Genomic DNA, 22,776 nt, shown 5'->3' with positions numbered 1-22,776 from the left:
CTAGCTCAGTTTGGTGTAAAAGCAGTAGGAAAAGGACAACCAAAACCACAAGGGCGGGAGCTGTGTCCCCCAATGAAAGGCTCCAAGAAAGACATTTTACGGTGAGTACACAAAAATGTCCTTTCCTTTCTCGCCTTTTCATTGGGGGACACAGACAGTGGGAGGTCCCAAAGCAGTCCCTGGGTGGGAACTGAACTATTAACAGTGTATAACATCAGACCAAGAGCTGACTAACAACTGCAACTGCAGTGAACACATATCAAACACTATCAACAACCAAGCAGTGGCCACTTATAAATGGGCCACTGCCGCCTGAAGGACTTGTGTCCCAAGAGCAGCATCCGCGGAGGCATGCGTATGCACTCTGTAGAATTTTGTGAACGTGTGCACACTGGACCAGGTAGCGGCCTTGCAAAGTTGGGCCGCCGAAGCCTGATGGTGGATAGCCCAGGAGGCACCCACTGCTCGTGTAGAGTGGGCCCGCACAGATTGAGGGGGAACGGCATCTCGTGCTTTGTATGCCTCACAGATGCCAGTCCTGATCCATCGAGAAATCGTGGATTTAGACGCCGGGTTGCCCTTTTTGTGTCCTACTGGGAGGACGAAGAGGGCATCGAACTTGCGCAACGGCGCTGTTCTGGAGGTGTCGATCCGCAAAGCCCTGACAAGATCTAGAGTGTGAAGGGCTTTTTAAAAGGAGTGGACCAGGACCGGGCAGAATGACAGCAACACAATGTCCTCGTTCAAGTGGAAGGAGGATACGACCTTCGGAAGAAAGGCGGGGGAAGGCCGAAGGACCACGTTATCGTGATGGAATATCAGGTAAGGTGTGCGACAGGAAAGGTCTGCCAGTTCGGACACTCGCCTGATAGAGGTAATAGCGACTAAAAAGGCAACTTTCCAAGACAGTCGTTGAAGAGAGATTTCTCTCAGAGGTTCGAAAGGAGGAAGTTGAAGGACTCCGAGAACCAGATTCAGATCCCAGGGATCTAAGGGGTGGCGATAAGGAGGGACCAAATGCACTACCCCTTGAAGAAAGGTAAGGACCTGAGGGCAAGAAGCCAGCTGCTTCTGGAAAAAAATCGACAAGGCAGAAACTTGTCCTTTAAGGGTTCTGACAAGACCCGAGTACAGACCATCTTGCAGAAAAGCAAGAACATTAGGGATTGAAAAGGTCAGGGGCAACCGATTATGACGGTCACACCAGGAAAGATAGGTCTTCCAGGTCCTGTGGTAAATGCTGGCGGAGGAAGGCTTCCGAGCATTAAGCATGGTATGAACTACCCTGGAAGAAAGACCCGATTTGGCTAGAATCAGGGATTCAAGTGCCACGCCGTCAAATGCAGCTGTGCTGTATTTTGGTGGAATATTGGACCTTGCCACAGAAGATCCGGGCGGTCAGGAAGACGCCAGGGAGTGTCGCTGAGAAGTTGGAGGAGCTCTGGATACCAGGCTCTCCTGGGCCAGTCCGGGGCCACGAGGATCACCGGGATTCCCTCCGTTTTGATTTTTTTGATTACTCTCGGAATGAGAGGAAATGGAGGGAAGATGTAGGGCAGGCGAAACTGCGACCATGGAAAGACTAGAGCGTCGGAGCCGAGCGCTAGCGGGTCTCTCGACAGAGATATGAAGGGACATATTTTGGCATTCATTCGAGACGCCATGAGGTCCACATCCGGGAGTCCCCAACGAAGAGTGATCTGATGGAACACTTCGTCGTGGAGGGACCATTCCCCTGCCGCTAGACCTTGCTTGCTGAGAAAGTCTGCAGCCCAGTTTTCTACCCCTGGGATATGGACAGCTGAAATAATGTGAATGTGCTTCTCTGCCCAAAGAAGAATCCTGGATACTTCCTTCATCGCTGCCTTGCTGCGAGTTCCTCCCTGCCGGTTGATGTAAGCCACGGCCGTGGCATTGTCTGACTGGATCCGAACAGGGAGGCCCGATAGTAGGGGTTGAAAATCTGAAGGGCCAAAAATATGGCTCTGATCTCCAGAACACTGATGTGAAGGGAGCGCTCGGAAGGAGACCAGCGTCCCTGAACAGTGTGGTGGAGAAACACCGACCCCCAGCCTATCAGGTTGTCATCTGTCGTGACTACCTGCCAGTGGACCGGGCGGAAGGACTTCCCTTGAGATAGGGATGAGGCTTGAGTCCACCAGACGAGGGAGCTGAGCGCAGACCGAGATAGGCGGACTGACCGGTCCAGGGAAGCTGGATTCTTGTCCCAGGAGGATAGAAGATCCAGTTGTAGAGGGCGCAGATGGAATTGGGCAAAGGACACGGCTTCTATGACCGCCACCATCTTGCCTAACACTCTCATTCCATTCCGAAGGGATGTGTGACGGCGAGAGCGGAGGGATTGGGCGGCCCGGATCAGAGAAGACCTCTTGTCCTCTGGAAGAAAAACCCGGGACTGAGCCGTGTCTATCAGCATACCTAAAAAGGTGATGCGCTGATGAGGAATGAGGGATGACTTGTTGAAGTTGATAAGCCACCCTAGCCTTGACAGCGTGTCTAGGCAAATCTGCACGCTTTCTGAGCAAACGTGAAGAGAACTCCCTTTGACAAGAAGGTCGTCCAAATAGGGAACGACCAGGATGCCTCTGGGGTGTAAAATGGACATGACGGCCGCCATGACCTTTGTGAAGACCCGAGGCGCAGTGGCCAGCCCAAAGGGGAGGGCCCTGAATTGGAAATGATGGTGTCCTACGGCAAAGCGAAGGAACCGTTGATGAGAGACACATATGGGAATGTGTAAATAAGCATCTCGAACGTCTATGGAAGCTAGGAATTCTCCAGGTTCCATGGCGGCTAGCACCGCTCTCAATGATTCCATTCGGAAAGTTCGAATCCGTACGAATTTATTGAGCTGTTTGAGGTCCAAGATAGGGCGGACAGAGCCATCTTTTTTGGGAACGACAAAAAGGTTTGAATAGAAACCTTTGCCGCGCTGTTCTAGGGGCACTGCAATAATAACATTTGCTTTCTGTAAAGAGGCTATGGCCTGAAATAAGGCCTGGCTTTGCGTTTTGGACTTTGGAAGACGAGAACGCAGAAACCTGTTGGCCGGCAGGGAATGGAAATCGATCTTGTAACCTGAGGTGACGATTTCTCAAACCCAAGCATCGTGAGTGTGGTCTAGCCAGATATCCCGAAAAAGCAGAAGCCACCCTCCCACAGGAGTCGGATCTGAGGGCTACCTGGCGTCATGCTGAGGGGGCCTGTACAGAGCGAGGTCCTTTGGGTTTAGGTTGCTTGGAGTGGGAACGCCAAGAAGAGCCCCTTGAGGGACCGGATCCTCGATCTGAGCGTTGGGACGGTCCTTGGGCTGATGGTTTTTGGGGGGCAGGCCGAAAGGACTGCCTGCGCCAAGAAGATTTTTTGAAATTTCTGGCTACAGGCCGCTTTTGTAGCAGAATGGTACTTTTACCACCCGTCGCCTCAGATATGAGTTTGTCCAGGGATTCACCAAACAGACGAAGACCCTGGAAGGGAAGTGTGGACAGGGACTTCTTGGAGGCACTGTCCGCATTCCATATTTTTAGCCACAGAACCCTGCGGGCGAAGACAGCATTGGCTGCCGTTAAGGCTGACCAGCTAGCTGCATCTAGGGAGCCGTGAAGAAAATAATTAGAGGCTAGAGAGAACAAATCAAGAATCTCAAGAGCCTCTGGAGGAATATTGCAAGGGCGAAGCAACTTGCGCAGGTTCCTACTCCACACGCTCATAGCTCTTGCCACCCATGTCATGGCAAACAGGGGGCGCAGAGAGGAGCCCGAAGCCTGGAAAATAGATTTGACCGCAGCCTCAACTGCGCGGTCGGACGAGTCCTTGAGAGACGCGTTGTCTGAAACAGACATAACCGTGTGTTTAGCCAGTCTGGATACTGGCGGATCCACAACGGGGGGTAGCGACCAGGGCTTAACCATTTCTGGAGGAAAGGGATAAGCGAATGAAGAGGAGGATTTTTTATTTAACCTCCTATCAGGGTGATCCCACCGTTTAAATATGATTTGATGAAAAATCGGATCCTGGGCAAAGGACTTAGGAGGCTTCTTGGCTCGCTTGATTGCCGACTGAGAAGTGGGGTCCGAGGGCTGATCAGAAATCGACAGAGAGTGATTGACAGCTGCTACTAAAGTGTCTTCCATATGCCTAGACTCAGAAAGGACATCTGAATCAGAGTCAGAGTCTCGGGAATTGTGACTACTAAAGGTCACGGAGCCTGAGTGAGACTGACCATCGTGCGACTCAGACGAGGCGGAGCGGTCGCCATGGCGCCTTTTGGAGACAGCCTTTTTACGTACTGGGGATGATACATCAGACGAAGGCGGGCTCCTCTGAGGGAGCTGAGCTGGGGGGAGGCTGCCTGTGGAAGGCTGGGATATCTGAGCGGCCAGGTCATCTAACCTTTCATACATCAGAAGAGCCCATGCAGGGATAGCCTCATCAGACTGGGGTGCTGCCTGAATGGTGGCCGGGGCCGAACCCACAGACTGCATGACCGCCTGGTCCGGCAACGCCTGGGTTGACACTGTAGTAGGGGCATCGCAGCCCCGGCAGAGTGGATAGCTTCGACCATTGGGAAACGAGCTTCCACAGGTGGTATAAGCATAGTACAGGTCCATAGAGGATACCTGGGAAGCTTTAAATTATCACCCTTGCGGTTACGCATGTCAGCAACAAACGTACAATTAGTACTGTGAGCCTCTAGCAGTATTACACTATTATGGGTAGGGGGCTACTAGCAGTATTAGAAAGGGACTGCTATACAGAGCTGGTATATACCAATAGTAAAGTAAAGTGGCATACACTGCCAAACAGTCGGTATATACCTGCAGGCACAGTCAGTATATATCGCTGAAAGCTGATATACACCGCCAGCCAGCAGGCACACAGTGCTAGAAAGACAGCGATATACCGCTGAACAGAGCGGTATATAGTGCTGCAGAGTTGCAGAGCCAAGGAAGCGATCTCACCTGTTTCTGCTCCCCACATGTAATGGCGTCCAGTGTTCTCTAGCAGCATGGAGGGGAGAGACGGCCCACTAGAGGGAGCGGCTTCTGGAGCAGTGGAGGGGGCGTTGCTAAGAATGCAGGCCGAAGTCGGGAGCTAAATTTATGATGCTTCCCCGGGAACACGGCCTGCATCGCCCCACCGGCGCCTCCTCAGGCGGCGGATGGATGCAGGGGACGGATACACGTCGTCTCCCTACCTGCTCTTGCTCCGTCTGAAGACGCGTCGGTACTGTGATGCGGAGATCTCGGGGACGCATCTTCGGCTCAAGGCTAGCAGGTGCTCGGCTCTGCTTAGCCCTCTGGAGCTACCTTTGTGAGGTGCTTCCAGGGAGCCTGGAGGGGTACGCAGACCCGACCACTTGGGCCCGCGGGAAGACTGACGGCTTTTGCACGCCAGGTTTCCTCTGCCCGTAAGTGGGGGGAACGAGGGTGAGCATACCCTGGTATTGCCCCATAGTCAAAAATAGAATAAAATCACAAAGAAAAGAAATAAATAAACAAAAAAACATGAGCTGGCCTGGGGCTCAGGCCAGACGTGTCAGCCTCCCTGCTGACACTAAAAAGAACTGAGCTAGTTCCCGCCTAGCTGGGGTTATATGCTGTGGGAGGAGGAGCTAACTCTTTTTTCAACCTAGTGTCAAGCCTCCCCTGGAGACAACATATAACCCACTGTAATACATATAACATATAACCCAATGAAAAGGCGAGAAAGGAAAATGGTGTCGTGTGGCTAAAGAGGTGCAGCATTGTGGATATAAAGAGACCACAGCGGGAGATAAGGTGTATTATGAATTTTTTAATGCACCAAAAGCAGAAATTGTGACTGCTACCACCCCACCTTCACATAATCAGAAACCCAGACCAGATGAATGGACTTGGAAACATTGTAGTCAGAAAAACCCAGACTGGAGAGGTACTTGTGCTACGTGTAATGTCACTCGTCCTAAGTGGATTGCATTAAATCCTGTTCGAACCAGATCACATGTGATGACAGAGGACGCTGACTCTGAGACAGAGGTAGTGAAGGAATTGAGTTTTGGGGAGGAAGCTGGACATTACTCTGACGGTGAGGAAAGAAAAGAATGTCCTGGGACCAGTACCAAAAAAATCAAATACATCCCGACCAAGGAAGGTCACAAGAATCAGACAGACACAGGAATATTACCCCTGGAGCCCCTCTGACCAGCTAGCTATGTTGAAACAGTTACCTGACCCTGAAAACCAACCTTTCCTATTTTACAGGCAAATACAGACAATACAGGTGACTTATAAATGCACTTGGACAGACCTTGAGAGTTTGGTGACTGCAAAGGCAGGTGACGTGCTGGGACACATACCGTATTTTTCGCTTTATAAGACGCACCTGATTATAAGACGCACCCCCAAATTTAGTGAAGGAAAAGAGATTTTTTTTTTAATGTTAAATGGGGTCCATCTTATAATGCCAGTGTCCGTCTAACAAATCGTATAGGGTATATGTCCCTTATAGCCCCCATCCTAAAATTAGCCCCACTTAGTCTGGATATGGCCCCCTTATATTGAATATAGCCCCCTTGTGCTGGGACACGTCCCCCTGTGCTGCCCATGGCCCCTATAGATGGGACATCTCCCCTGTGTTTGATATGGCCCCCATACAGCTGCCCATGGCCCCTATAGATGCAACATCTCCCCTGTTACATATGGCCCCCATACAGCTGCCCATGGCCCCTATAGATGGCACATCTCCCCTGTGTTTGATATGGCCCCCATACAGCTGCCCATGGCCCCTATAGATGGAACATCTCCCCTGTTAGATATGGCCCCCATACAGCTGCCCATGGCCCCTATAGATGGCACATCTCCCCTGTGTTAGATATGCCCCCATGCTGCTGCCCATAATAGAATAAAACACTCTTTCCTTACCTTCTCAGTGCTGTCCCTCCTCTGTCTCCCTCCTCACAGTTGAGCTCCGGCTTTCTTACTTCCTGGTTCTTGCTGCCGGTCATGTGATCGGCACGGCAGAGTGATATCATCTCTGCGTGTCTTATCACAGACAGCAGCAGGAGGAGACCGGGAGATCAGCGCTGGAGGTAAGTAAAGCTTTTTTTATTTTACTATGGGCAGCAGCACGGGGGCATATCTAACACAGGGGGGATCATGTGCGATCAAAGGGAGCACAGGCAGATATAATATGCCCCGCTGCCCCAGCCTCTCAGTGTGATGCAATTTCAGCACCACGCTGATGGACAGCGGCTGTGCATATTATATGAGCGGGAGCAGGAGATCTAACGCTGCCACTCCCAGCTTTCCCTGCCCCCAGCAGTGCTCCAGAGCGGACCCTGCAGTATATATATATATATATATATATATATATACACACACACTCCCAGTATATTCGGTTTATAAGACGCACCCCCTACTTTCCCCAAAAATTTGGGGGAACAAAAGTGCGTCTTATAAAGCGAAAAATACGGTAATTAAATCACATACTGATATGGTAAAGGATCAATCATGGATCATGGATGATCAGTCTGAGAGGTCTGGAAAGATGTACTGTGAGGCATTGAAAGAATGGGCTACAAAGAAACAATCAGAGCAGTCTGTATTGATGACTGACGTGACACAGCAAAAAGGGGAGAGTATAGAGATGTACTTTGGGAGGTTACAGCTGAAGTGGACAGACATGGAGTACAGTGCAAGAAACGACCTTGGTATCAAAATATCGGTGAATGCATTCATTGACGGTATGAATAAGTTTTTACGAGAAACAGTACAGACAGCCAGACCTGAGTGGAGAAACATGGACCCAATAGACCTTCTGCAAGTAGCTAAGGGGGTTGAACTGACAAAATGCAAGCGACCAGTAATGTATGCTAGAGCACAAGTAAAACAGTGGAAGCAGAGGAGGGGAACACCAGGTGACCTAGTGACCGTACAGTGCTGGAATTGTGGACAGAATGGACATCACGCCAGACAGTGCAAAAACCCCAAAAAGGCGAGGGAACAGACTGACTTTCCTCCTTCCTTCCCTCCTCCTTTGCCTCTGGCCTAGGAAACTGGCAACCCAGTGACAAACGTGTACCCTGTTTTTGTTCCCTCAGGACCTGGTCCCACCTTAATTACGACCATAACATTGCCAGGGGGGAAAGAGGCAGAATTTTTAATTGACACTGGGGCAGCCGGAACTGTGGTACATAAGGACCTGATAAAGCCAGACATGATTACTGACGAGACTGTGGAGTGTGTCGGGGTGGAGGGATTGGTGTGTGACACTCCCTTGACAAAACAGATGAAGCTGAAATTACAAGATAGCCAGGAAATTCTCACAAAGCTTATTGTTAGTGAAAATACTCCTATGAATTTGCTGGGGGCTGATGTGTTAAGTGCTATCCAGGCTACCATACAATACACCCCAGAAGGTATTACAGTCACAAGTCCCCTCTCTGACAAACACTTGTGCAAGATTGTAGCAATGGTGTACATGTCCAAATCTGCGAGAGTGTCCGATACCAGAACTAGTGAAGACATAGCAATGCAACTGTGGCGCCCTGGACAAGCCAGGGGCCACAGGTAATAACACCACCACACCCTACACCCCGGTTAGGCACATCAAAGCCAGACACAAAACCCTTGTTGCCTTCCTCCAGGGGCTGATGTCCACACCAGGGGGTGGAGCCAGGCGGTTGGTCTCCGCACACCGAGGAGTTCACAGTCCTGGAGGCAGGAAAAGGAAGTTCAGATCAGTTGAGCAGTGAAAGTGAGAGGAGTAAAGTGTTAGCTGAACAGACTGAAGTTGGTCCGGGTGTGTGGCCCGGACGGAGCAGCAAGGTTGGCAGACGGTGGTGACCGTCTGCAGGAGTGGCCTATCGGAGTTTACCGTAAGGACCGTGGACGGGCAGTGGCCTGGCGGTATTGGACCAGTACACAAGGAGAAGCCAGCACCATTGGCAGGGGCTTTTCGGACCCCGGCAAGGCTAGGAGTCGCCGTGAATTTGCCGAATCTGTTAGTGAAGGAGACCTCCTGGGTTTCCAAACAATCAAGTCCCGAAAAAGGCAACAGTCCAACCATAAGGGGAGCACCGCCACCGCCAAGGCAACCGTTCTCAGGGCCAGCGCCTGCGGGCAAAAGGGCTCCTTCAGCACCCATCAAGCTGGAGGAGCGGGTTACCGGTGGGAACCCATTGGAGCCGTTTACAGTGCATAGGTGCAGAGAAAGATAATCACCACCAACCTGCCGGGGAAAAGCAACAGCAGCCGTCCGTGGGACCCGTCTTTCCAGCCGTGTGTTTTACCGAGAACTGTGTCATCGTCTCAGGCTGAGTGAGTACCACCGTGCCGTGCGGCACAGCGCTGCCCCTGCGACCCTGCACCTCACCAGACCCCGCAACCCGCCTGCCATCCATCATCCATCCCTACCCCATCACCGGGCCCCGGGACAACCAACCCCCTACACACGGAGGGGAGAACTAACAACAAAGCTGCTCCCTGTCACCGCTCCTGGGATCCCCATCCAGAGCAGCGGTGGTGTCACCAAAATCACCACAACCGTGGGTGGCGTCACGAACAATATCTAAAATCCCCCACAATCGAAACCCTTCCTTTTCACTCGCCGGGCGAGGAGCGCCGCTCGAGGCCCCGGGATCCGGCCCACCGCTCGAGCCACCGAGCAGCAGCAGCAGCAGTAGCCGGACCCGAGCAGTGGGTGAGCGCAGCGACACCATCCTCCTCCCCGCCCGCGACACAACAAGTTCCAGACATCGTATGGGCAAAGGGAAAAACTGATGTTGGTCGGCTTCCTATTCCCCCAGTCATGATAAAATTAAAAGAAGGCTCCACTCCTCCTTGTTTAAAACAGTGTCCCTTAAGCCCAGCCAAATCAATGCCCCTGACCAGAGATATAAGAGAATATGTGCAAGCAGGGGCTCTAGTACAAAGGTCCTCCCCTGTAACACTCCCTTGTATCCAATCAAGAAAAAAGGGCCCAAAGGTTCCCCTGATACATACAGAATGGTGCATGATTTGAGAGCTGTCAATGCTGTCACTGAGAGTGTAACACCAATTGTTCCAAACCCACATACCTTACTGTCACAAATCCCAGGGACCTCCAAGTGTTTTACAGTAATTGATGTGGCAAATGCATTTTTCTCTGTGCCTCTACACCCTGACTGTCAGTATCTTTTTGCCTTCACACATGAGGGGAAACAGTACATGTGGACAGTCCTCCCGCAAGGAGGAATGAATTCACCTACCATTTATTCTACAGCTATGGTAGGAATTCTGGAGCAGTGGCAACCGCCTCATCCACAGGTTACGCTATTGCAGTACGTGGATGACCTTTTGCTCTGCTGTCCAGACCAGACGTCCTGCAAGAAAGCCACAGTTTCTGTGCTGTGTTTTCTGGCAGAGAATGGTTGCAAAGTTTCACGTGAAAAATTACAGTACTGTAAGCAAAAGGTGACATTTTTGGGTCACTGTATCTCTGAAGGTACAAGACACCTGACTGAGGAGAGAAAACAAGCAGTCCAAAATCTCTCACTACCCAGGTCCCACCGGCAAATGCGCACCTTTTTGGGCTTAGTGTCATACTGCAGGCCTTGGATAAGGTCTGCTTCGCAAATGATGCAACCCCTCTATGATTGTCTGTCATCTGACCCCTTTGACCTCACTCAGGAAGCTATTGATTCCTTTCATTCCCTTAAACTACTCATTGTATCTGCCCCGGCCCTGGGTATTCCAAATTACGATCAACCATTTTTCTTGTTTTGCACAGAACAGGGAGGGCATGCGACAGCCGTCCTCACACAGCAACATGGTGACACACAAAGACCAATAGCTTACTACTCAGCGCGATTGGACCCGGTTGTCAGAGGGTCTCCCACGTGTGTCCGTGCTGTAGCGGCTGCTGCAGTACTGCTAGGGAAAGCTTGTGAGATCACATTGACATTTCCCTTAACAATTTACTCCCCGCATGACATCCATGCTATATTTGTGCAAGTCCAACTGAAACACCTGTCTATGGCCAGACAGCTCAGACTTGAATGTGCCCTTCTGATTCCTGAGTATGTCACCCTCAAGAGGTGTAATGTTCTGAATCCAGCCACCCTTTTGCCAGTAGATTCAGAAAAGGGGGAATTGGTGACAATGGTAGCAAGTGAGGATGAATACTTTGACATGACGCATGAGCATGACTGCATAGAGCTGATGAGTCAGGAGACAGCAGGTTTTCCACATATCTATGATACACCTATTACTAATGCAGATTTTGAGTTTTTTGTAGATGGCTCCAGATACCACCTGGATGGGAGATTCTACACTGGATATGCAGTAATATCCTCACATGAGGTAATCCGAGCTGAACCACTCCCGCCGCACATGTCTGCGCAGGAGGCGGAGCTAACAGCGCTCATTGAGGCGTGTAGAGCAGGATCAGGTAGGAAAATTAATGCTTATTCAGACTCAAATTATGGATTTGGGATCTGTCATAATTTTGGCCCTATCTGTAGAAGTAGAGCTTTTCTTACGTCAGCTGGTAAGCCTATTAAAAATGCAGAATTGGTAAAACGGTTAATGGAGGCACTAATGTTACCAGTCCAGGTTGGCATCATTAAGGTGAAAGCACACACAAAAGGTGACTCACTGGAGGTACCGGGGAATAAAAGGGCGGATGCGGCTGCATAAGCAGCAGCAAAGAGGCCTAGGGATCAGAGGATAGTGGCAGGGAGCCAGCAAGTTCCAGCCACAGTGAGTCTGGATGTCCTGAAATCCCTCCAGCATCAAGCTGCCCAAACAGAGAAGGAACACTGGGAGAAAATGGGAGCTAGGCTGAACTCTAATGGAGTATGGGAAAGTAAGGATAGGTTGTGTTTACCAAGGTCCCTGTTCCCTATGATGGCACAAGCAACACATGGCCCCACTCACGCCTCAAAAAGTCACATGTGTAAAAAGGTGAATACCTTCCGGATCTCTCCTGGCTTCTGTTACATAGCCTCCATACACGTACAATCCTGCATTATCTGCACACAACATAACCTAGGTAAGACAGTAAAAGTCCCTAAGAAAGCAACACCCAGACCGCTCTACCCGAGACGGCAGATAGACTACATACAACTACCCAAGGTAGGAGTGTATGAATACATCCTGGTATGTGTAGATCTCTTCTCAGGATGGGTTGAGGCCTATCCAGTAAAATGTGCAAATGCTAAAACAACTGCAGATAAACTAATGAAGGAACTAGTCTGTAGGTATGCATCCCAAAAACCATAGAAAGTGACAGGGGTACACACTTCACTGGAGAAATAATGAGGGACATTATGCAGGCCCTGGGACTAGAGCAGGCATCCCATACCCCTTATCAACCACAGAGCAGTGGAAAAGTAGAGAGATTAAACGGGACACTTAAACTAAAAATTCAAAAGGCCATGGCAGAGACAGGAAAGAATTGGGTAGAGTGCTTATCCCTGGCACTCTTTTCAGTCAGACACACCCCAAATAGAAAGACAGGCTTGTCTCCTTTTGAAGTCCTTTTTGGTAGTGCCCCAAAAACAGGTCTCTACTTTCCACAAGTGTTACAGATGCAACACGGCACTATGACAGCCTACGTCCAGGCCTTACAGGAAAGACTTAATGTGGTGCATAAACATGTCTTTTCATCCATTCCAGATCCCAATGCAAGTGCAGATGCAACACGGCACTATGACAGCCTATGTCCAGGCCTTACAGGAAAGACTTAAAGGGAACGTGTCAGCAGAAATTTCGCCCAAAACCTAAAAGATTCCCCCTCTGCAGCTCCTGTGCTGCATTCTGGAAAGGTTCCTGTTGTTATTGTGCCCCATGTGAGACCAAAATAAAGACTTTATAAAGTCTTACCTTTTTGTATGGCAATCTTTTTTATAGTCACGGGGGCGGGCTTTCTTGCGTCCGTTATTCTCCCTCCTGGTCCTTTATGCCGTCCCCCATCGCTCCTTTCCATACCTGATGATGCCGCCCAGTGCTCCAGCGGTCCCCGCGCATGCCCAGTATGCCCCAAATTTCTGCTGACACTTTCCCTTTAATGTGGTGCATAAATATGTCTTTTCATCCATTCCAGATCCCAATGCAAGTGCAGATGTGCATCAGCTGAATCCAGGTGATTGGGTGGTCGTGCGCAGACACGTGAGAAGGAGCCTAGATCCACGCTTTGATGGCCCATTCCAAGTCCAACTGACCACATCCACCTCAGTGAAACTTGAGGGAAAGCCCACCTGGATCCACGCCAGTCACTGTTAAAAGGTCACTCCACCGGCAGAATGACAGTTTTGCTAATTATCCTGATGGGAGTACCAGGATTGCTGCACCCAACAAAGACACTGAACATCCTTTTAAATATGGACTGGGACAATAAACTTATTCGCCACCATATTTCTCTTACTAAGGACATGGAAGGAGAAAATCCAAAGGACTGTTGGATCTGCACACACAGTCCTATTTCTTCAAAGACTATGCCATATTAAGCCTTACCTCTGGAACCACAGGAGGTATTGATACCAGACTGTATACACAATGAAACCTGGACTCAATCTAGATTTTTGGGAGAAGATGTACCTCGCGATGTATCTGCTACATTGACTATAGTTGGATGGGTCACTAAACCCTGGTTCCAGCTAAATATCACACGGCCTGATGGATACTCGTGGTGGATGGAATACGATTCAGACAAGGGCATAATTGCCAAAATAAAGACTAAGATTCCTCATTCGGGCCCCATTCCCTATGATGGATTATGGTTCAGTCTTCAATACAATGGTGTTGGAAATTGTGGAAAAGACAATAACTGTTTCTATATACATACACATGACTTAACCAAGGACAATGAGACAGTATATCAGAAGGGTATTGAGTGCTGTACATCAACATTTACTAGAAGGACATTGAGGGGGGAGCGGGGTAAATGTATCTCTGGTATGACCGGAAAACAAATGAACAATACGTGGTGTGCTCATAAAGTCATGAAGGGGCTTCTGAATCTGCTTTATTGTGTACAAAGTCAAACTCACTTTTGCATTTTCCCAGAGAGAGTGTTTTTGGTTTGTGGGAATCGTGCTCACAAGTGGGTGAGCCCTGACATGAGAGGGGTCTGCACACTTGCCAGACACTTTCAGCGACGGGGGACGGGGACTGGAGGGGTGAGGAGATTTTTGCCACACCGGCGACCGGGGGAGGACTTTCATCTCCCATCTGACATGTTTGATCATGCCAGATGGGAAAAGAATCATTTTTTTACCGGCGCAACATTAACTTTCACGTCATCGCTGTTACACGGTTTGTAATGGCGATCACGTGAATGGGGACCGTAAAAACCGACCCTGATCGTGATCTCCAGGGTCTCAGCTACCCCCGGTAGCTGAAATCCCGGAGATTTTCTGACTCTGGGGGGTGCTATACCCTTTTTTCCGACCGCCATTAAAAAGCGGCGGATTGGAAGAAGTACCCTTAATTACCGCCGTTAAAAGGCGTATCGGCAGTCGTTAAGGGGTTAAACAGCAAACACAAAAATATAACAATAAAGTGCAATGCAGTGCGGAGTCCTTTAACCCTTTCCATAACTCCCTTCGGTGCTACTTTGATGCCGTTTTTTCTGCCGGTTTCATCATTTTTGTTGTTGTATTCACATTCGGGCTCCGCACTGCAGTGTATTATATTGTTTTTATTTTTGTAGATAAAAACCTGTAAAAAGAGGAAAAAAACAGAAAACATAATTCCTGAATAAGAAACCGACTTCAGCGTCGTCATAGCAACAAAGAAAAGACGACAGAAACATGAAAAAAGGAGAGAAAATAACAGAGACCCTGCACCTACCTCCTCCTGTAGAACCACGCACCGGATATATGGCTGCTCTGTGCTTACAGGACCTGTGATGATGTCACATGGAGGGGAGGAGTCAGGGTCACATGGTCAGCTCCTCAGTGTATGCAGGGCTCTGCTGTGCTGGGTGTCATGGTGCTGGGTGAGGGGAGGTTATGTCAGGGGGTCACAGTGAGGTAATGGAGGCTGTATGTAGACAGGACACATCCTGGAAGCCGTGGACGGACATGGAGCAGATATCCTGGAAATCCAGGGATGAGCAGTGAAGTCTGAGGGGGCAGTGGCCACAGCTGTTTCTAGATTGTTCCAGAACTATTTACCCCGGCCACAGTAAGCGAGGGTCACTGAGCTTGTGAGGGGCAGTAAAGTCTGAGGGGGCCGGGAAGTGCATAGTTTAAAAACAATATCATAGTTTGGAGTTTTCCTTACAAGTTTCCCATTGTTTTTTGCTTTTATCTGTACTGTTCATCCCCATTAATAGCGGCTCCATGGACAATGCTACCAGGTGTGTGTCTTGTCAGATGTGTGCCTGCCTTGAGCAGCCGTTGGAGGGTAAATATGTCTGCACTCGATGTCAGCGTGTTACATATTTGGAAGCCCAGGTAACTGATCTAAATATGCAGCTCACAACACTCAGGGGCATTGCAAACCTAGAGAGGAGTTTAGAGCTCACTGAGCGGCTCTGGCTGGGGCCAGTGCTATGGAGGAGGGGAAGGTCAGGACCCAGGGGTAGGTAGCTGGGTAACAGACGAAGAGGTAGGGGGGAGAAATGTCAGGGAGCCTAGTCCTGATCTGGCACAGCCTAGTAAATATGCCTGTGTGGCGGATATTAGGAATGAAGGGCCAGGACTAGGATCTCTACAGCAGGACGTTACTCCTAGCAACCAGGAAAATGGCTGCTGTAGGAAGGAGGGAAATAGGAGTGCAGCAAAGCCCAGACAGATGTTGGTGGTAGAGGACTCTATAATTAGGCGGACAGACAGGGTCATCTGTCGCCGAGACTGTGAATGCCGAGCAGTGTGTTGTCTGCCGAGTGCTCGAGTTCGGCATATTGCGGGTCGGATAGACAGTTTGCTGGGTGGGGCTGCGGAAAACCCAGAGGTCATGGTGCACATTGGTACTAATGACAAGATTAGAGGCAGGTGGATGATTACAGGAAACTAGGAGAGAAGCTGAAGTCCAGGACCTCCAAGGTGCTGTTTTCAGAAATACTATCGGTGCCACGAGCGTCACTACAAAGACAACGGGAGCTTAGGGAGATAAATATGTAGCTTACAAATTGGTGCAGGAAGGAAGAGTTCAGGTTCATAGAGAACTGGGCCAACTTCTCAGTCGGCTACAGGCTCTAAGGTAGGGATGAGCTGCACCTCAGTGGGGAGGGTGCAGCTGTGCTGGGGGAGAAAATGGTCAGACGGATGGAGGAGCTTTTAAACTAGGATCTGGGGGGAGGGAGGGTAGTGGAGCAAATAAGGGGATAAATAGAGCAGAAAAAGATAGTGAGACTGTAGGGGTCAATGAAGGATTAGGGGGGCTGGGACATGCAAGGAAAGTAGGGAGGCAAGGAGTAAAGAATGCGTTAATAGTATAAAATGTCTACTGGCAAATGCAAGAAGTCTTTCAAACAAAATGAATGAATTGGAGACTCTTAGGCTATGTCCGCACGTTGCTTTTTACCTGCTTTTTACCTGCTTTTTTGCTGCTTTTTCAACTGCAGTGTTTAATGCCAAAATGGTTGTGTTCTGCTTTTCAAGCAAAGTCTATGGGAATTTGGGTTTCTTGTCCGCACTATGCAGTTCAAACTGCAGCCTTTTTGTTGCAGAACTTTGGTCAAAAACTGTAAGAACAATCTCTAAGAGAGTCCCCTGATGCACATGGCTCTGCATGTTCAACATTACATAAATTGATATTAAAAAGGTCCCTAGATTATGTAAGAACAAGATAAAGACCATCTTGGAGCATGCAGCATGCCAAGAATATCATATTGCCATCCATTTGAATCAGGTGGTCTCTGATTTATGTAATACTAGCTGTAGTACCCGGGCATTGCCCGGGATAGTAACTGTCTCTCTGTCTCTCTCCCAGTCTCTGTCTGTTTGTCGCTGTTTGTCTGTCTCTCTGTCTCTTTCCTTGTCTATTTGTGTGTATGTCTCTGTCTGTCTGTTTCTATCTGTCTGTATTTGTATCAATCTATCTGTCTCCATCTCTGTGTCTGTCTTTCTGTCTCTCTTTTTCCCCGTCTGTCTCTTTGCCCGGTTGTCTCTTTGCCCAGTTGTCTCTTTGCCCGGCTGTCTCTTTGCCCGGCTGTCTCTTTGCCCGGCTGTCTCTTTTCCCGGCTGTCTCTTTGCCCGGCTGTCTCTTTGCCCGGCTGTCTCTTTGTCCGGCTGTCTCTTTGCCCGGCTGTCTCTTTACCCAGCTGTCTCTTTCCCATCTGTCTCTTTCCCGATCTGTCGCTTTGCTCATCTGTCGCTTTGCTCATCTGTCTCGTTGCCCGTCTGTCTCTTTGCCCGTCTGTCTCTTTGTCCTTCTGTCTCTTTCCAGGTCTGTCTCTTTCTCATTCTGTCTCTTTCCCGGTCTGTCTCTTTCCCGGTCTGTCTCTTTCCCGGTCTGTCTCTTTCCCGGTCTGTCTCTTTCCCGGGCTGTCTCTTTCCAGGGCTGTCTCTTTCCAGGGCTGTCTCTGTCTGTCTCTAGCTCTCTGTCTCTTTCCCCGTCTGTCTCTGTCTGTCTCTTTCCACGTCTGTCTCTGTCTGTCTTTCTCTCTCTCTCTTTCTGTCTCTCTCTATCCGTCTTCCCACCGACATCTTTTTACTTCACACATAAGCTTCTTATACTAACAGTTTATTTTGTTCCTATAGCAACCACTATTCAGTTTAATGGAGGTAGGATTTTTGAAGAGTAACTGTAAAGCGCGGAGTTAAATTTTCCCGCCCAAACATAGTCTATGACGTTCCCTGAGTCACATGGAGTGACTGTGCAAAATTTCGTGATTGTAAATGCGACGGTGCGGATTCCTTTAGCGGACATACATACAGTGCTGGCCAAAAGTATTGGCACCCCTGCAATTCTGTCAGATAATACTCAGTTTCTTTTTGAAAATAATTGCAATCACAAATTCTTTGGTATTATTATCATTTATTTTGCAATGAAAAAACACAAAAGAGCATGAAACAAAAATCAAATCATTGATCATTTCACACAAAACTCCAAAAATGGGCCAGACAAAAGTATTGGCACCCTTAGCCTAATACTTGGTTGCACAACCTTTAGCCAAAATAACTGTGAACAACCGCTTCCGGTAACCATCAATGAGTTTCTTAAAATGCTCTGCAGGAATTTTAGACCATTCTTCTTTGGCAAACTGCTCCAGGTCCCTGAGATGTGAAGGGGCCTTCTCCAAACTGCCATTTTGAGATCTATCCACAGGTGTTCTATGGGATTCAGGTCTGGACTCATTGCTGGCCACTTTAGTAGTCTCCAGTGCTTTCTCTCAAACCATTTTCTAGTGCTTTTTGAAGTGTGTTTTGGGTCATTGTCCTGCTGGAAGACCCATGACCTCTGAGGGAAACCCAGCTTTCTCACACTGGGCCCTACGTTATGCTGAAAAATTTGTGGGTAGTCTTCAGACTTCATAATGCCATGCACACAGTCAAGCAGTCCAGTGCCAGAGGCAGCAAAGCAACCCCAAAACATCAGGGAACCTCCGCCATGTTTTACTGTAGGGACCGTGTTCTTTTCTTTGAATGCCTCTTTTTTTTTTCTGTAACCCCCATGTTGATGGCTTTTCCCAAAAAGCTCTACTTTTGTCTCATCTGACCAGAGAACATTCTTCCAAAACGTTTTAGGCTTTCTCAGGTAAGTTTTGGCAAACTCCAGCCTGGCTTTTTTTATGTCTCGGGGTAAGAAGTGGGGTCTTCTTGGGTATCCTACCATACAGTCCCTTTTCATTCAGACGCCAACGGATAGTACGGGTTGACACAGTTGTACCCTTGGACTGTAGGGCAGCTTGAACTTGTTTGGATGTTAGTCGAGGTTCTTTATCCACCATCCGCATAATCTTGCGTTGAAATCTCTCGTCAATTTTTCTTTTCCTTCCACATCTAGGGAGGTTAGCCACAGTGCCATGGGCTTTAAACTTCTTGATGACACTGCGCACCGTAGACATAGGAACTTTCAGGTCTTTGGAGATGGACTTGTAGCCTTGAGATTGCTCATGCTTCCTCACAATTTGGATTCTCCTCAGACAGTTCTTTGGTCTTCTTTCTTTTCTCCATGCTCAATGTGGTACACACAAGGACACAGGACAGAGGTTGAGTCAACTTTAATCCATGTCAACTGGCTGCAAGTGTGATTTAGTTATTGCCAACACCTGTTAGGTGCCACAGGTAAGTTACAGGTGCTGTTAATTACACAAATTAGAGAAGCATCACATGATTTTTCAAACAGTGCCAATACTTTTGTCCACCCCTTTTTATGTTTGGTGTGGAATTATATCCAATTTGGCTTTTTGACAATTTTTTTTTTCATTGAAGACAAATTAAATGAAGATAATAATACCAAAGAATTTGTGATTGCAATCATTTTCAAGGAGAAACTGAGTATTATCTGACAGAATTGCAGGGGTGCCAATACTTTTGGCCAGCACTGTACACACATACACTCAGCTTTATATATTAGATTTCACCTGAACCAATCAGTATAAATGATAAACAAGGGTGTAACCAATCATTATGTAATAGTGTTGGGATTGACCAATGAATGTTGGGGTACATTGACTTACATGTTAGAGCTTTGGAATAAATGACCTCCTGGGCACTTGCTCAGATGGGGAACCACACGACTGTCATCTGTCATTGCTGACTTCCTCCAGCCAGCGAAGCATTCATTGGGCACGTGGCTCGTGGCTTTGCTGATTGCCATAACAGTTTTTGGTGCAAAATTGCAGCCTCACAACATCTCCCCCCACAGGAACAGGACTGGATGCAGGACAAAAGGCGGTAAGTAACCCCTTGTGTTACTGACTGCCTCCTGTGCTGTCCTTGTGGTTTGGGGTGTGTCGTGCAGGCATCCTGCTGCCTAGTCCCCAATGAGTGTTGCTTTATATGTGCTATTGTCTGTAGGCGTATGAGTCTGAGTATGTGTATAAGCCTCTTACGGGGGAGGCTGAGAGAAGGGGCCCTGTATACAGGGGTCCAACCGTGAAAAAGGAGAAGGGGCCCTGTATACAGTGGTCTAACCGTGAGAAACTTAGGTCCCCTGCGATTCCACGAGCTGACCCATGTGAGGCGCCTCCGGCCAGGGACCTGTTTGTTTTGTCTATATCTAGGGACATCTGCTGAGATTGATGTGTATAGCAGTTGAAACTGAGGGTCTGAAACTCTAACATTCATGTGTAAAGACCTACCCAGACCCTGGCACGTGTTTGAAGGATTTGATAGACCAGGTCTGTCGCTCTTTGAGCTTGATAGACTAAAGGGGGCTTTACACACTGCGACATCGCTAATGCGGAGTCGTTGGGGTCACGGAATTCGTGACGCACATCCGGCCGCATTAGCGATGCTGTTGTGTGTGACACCGATAAGCGATTTTGCATCGTTGCAAAAACGTGCAAAATCGCTAATCGGCGACATGGGGGTCCATTCTTAAAAATCGTTACTGCAGCAGTAACGAACTTGTTCCTCGTTCCTGCGGCAGCACACATCGCTGCGTGTGACGCCGCAGGAACGAGGAAGCTCCCCTTACCTGCCTCCCGGCTGCTATGCAGAAGGAAGGAGGTGGGCGGGATGTTACGTCCCGCTCATCTCCGCCCCTCCGCTGCTATTGGGCGGCGGTTCAGTGACGCTTCAGTGACGTCGCTGTGACGCTGCACGGACCGCCCCCTTAGAAAGGAGGCGGTTCGCCGGTCACAGCGACATCGCCGGACAGGTAATTATGTGTGACGGCTCTGGGCGATGTTGTGCGGCACGGGCAGCGATCTGCCCGTGTCGCGCAACAGATGGGGGCGGGTACCCACACTAGCGATATCGAGACCGATATCGCAGTGTGTAAAGTAGCCTTTACTCAGAGGAGACTGAGGTGAGTATAAGATCTAGATACGCATCACTATAGGCAGGGAACGGTCGTACACCATTTGAGGCTTCCGTTCAGAAGGGACGTAGGTGCTGGGAACAAGCCAGGGACTTTGTGGTTTCTGTGTGTTTGGTAACCTTTGTGTGATTGTAAAAACATTGCAGCAAGTGTACTTGAAGACTGATTGCAATGTCTGTAACTGACTTTTTGACTGACTGGCAGTTTTGCTGACAGGTTGTGATTTCTTGTATGTGTGTATGTGGATGACCTGCCATTTGTGATGAGCACTGTCGGTTTGGTGTGAACACCGGTATGTTGTGTGACTTTGTAAAGACCGCTCTCACATCCTGGCTACTCACACTGACTGTCCCAGCCTCATGTCTGACAGTGGCCAAATTTGTGACTTTGAAAGCCCTGAACGCTGCTGACTTTTACAGCAAGACACTGTCTCATCTCTGTGCAAGCAGACGCTGGACGTCCTCCAACTAAACCTTTCTTATCTTGCAATGTCCTGCTCTTGCTCACATTCTCAGAGAAACTGACATATTATGCATACTGACATATTTTTGAGATGATGAATTTGTTTTTCCTGATCGCTAGTATTTGCATCTATAGTACTGATTTGGACGTTATTAGCCTGTCTTTTTTGATGTATGCAGTAAAGGGTTAATACCTTGTTTATCCAGGATAGGGGAGCCGTCCGTCCCTGACGCGCGGCCGTGTGTGTCTGTTTGCAAGCATGGTTACAACAGCGTCCTTAGCAGCGGAGACTTGGACTTACTCACTGACGTCACAGGAAGTTTTCTTCCCTCCTATCTCCACTGTGGACGCCGGGTGGCTGAATGCCTCTGCACTCAGAACACCGGCCGTGCGCAGTAACAGCTGGGCGTGATGTGGTGTGATGGGGCTTACATGGGAGGCTTATAAGGCTGCACATCTCCACACTTTTTTATCTGTCCCCCGAAGAAGCGTTGAGACGTGAAACACGTGTCGGGACGCTGGTCCCCACGTGCACCCCTGGTCCTATAATTACTAAATATGGGTGAGTTTTTACATTGTAATTTGACTGTTTTGACATGGCTATTTAACTAGGGCAATTTTCTGCACCTGCCTTTTTACTCTGCCTTGTATACAGCATGACTTACCCATCCTATTATTAAAACATCTATCCAGGGGCACGTGGGGTCTTTTCTATTTCCCCTCTGCACTTTATATACCTGTTGATCTTTGTTTGTTTGTCTGATTTATACTATCTTGAAGCATTGTTATAATAAATATTTATATTGCATGAATTTTGGCTTTATGAGATGGTTTTTCACTAGCTAGCAAAATTTAAAGACTTCTCTCTTTTGTTCTGTGTTCTGATGTTCCTTGAAGTTGTTGCTTGACACGTGATATGAGATTCATGTCAGGTCCCTGTTTTCTTGTTCTCTATAATTTATTACTGTGTTTTTTCACAGCCTCTTCACAGGGTCCTATGGATCATAAGGCCCGTGAAAAAACGTGGGCCTCACAATTGGATCGGGTATTTGAAACCGAGGGGGGTGATGTACATGTTTTGGGTTCCAGATCCGCTCTGGACCATATGAATAGCATGAAGTCATTATTAAATTAAAAAAACCGCCTCTGGTGTAATGTGGCATTGATGAGGAGGTACTTGGAGCGTAGCTTGATTACAGGGGGACTACGTGTGAGGGTTTTTCCCTCCTTTACAGTCTCCGATGATTCTTTCAAAAAACGATGGGAAGAGGCAGCATCAACTTGCTCAAAAACGTTTATGCAGCTCCTTATTGAAATCAACGAGCCCTCAATTAAGGAGGTGGAGAGCAACATTACTGAGACCCAAACACAGTTATTTTTAGAATTGTCACCT

The 22,776-nt window shown here is 48.7% G+C and overlaps 2 protein-coding genes across 2 annotated transcripts in view; both read right to left on the bottom strand.

The window, feature by feature from the left end:
- Positions 1 to 14,878, bottom strand: part of LOC142259221 (gastrula zinc finger protein XlCGF66.1-like) — a 55,665-nt gene extending 40,787 nt beyond the window's left edge. Inside the window, exon 1 of the mRNA XM_075331711.1 lies at positions 14,835 to 14,878. The gene's annotated coding sequence lies outside the window, so the exon portion shown is untranslated. The remainder of the gene's footprint in view (positions 1 to 14,834) is intronic.
- The window catches only part of LOC142259228 (uncharacterized), a 138,828-nt gene that overhangs the window by 47,955 nt on the left and 68,097 nt on the right, over positions 1 to 22,776 (bottom strand).

Source organism: Anomaloglossus baeobatrachus (genome assembly GCF_048569485.1).
Source record: "Anomaloglossus baeobatrachus isolate aAnoBae1 chromosome 5 unlocalized genomic scaffold, aAnoBae1.hap1 SUPER_5_unloc_4, whole genome shotgun sequence".
Lineage (NCBI taxonomy): Eukaryota > Metazoa > Chordata > Amphibia > Anura > Aromobatidae > Anomaloglossus > Anomaloglossus baeobatrachus.
The sequence above is the reverse complement of the archived record's forward strand: the minus strand, read 5'-3'. Positions and strand labels throughout refer to the sequence as shown.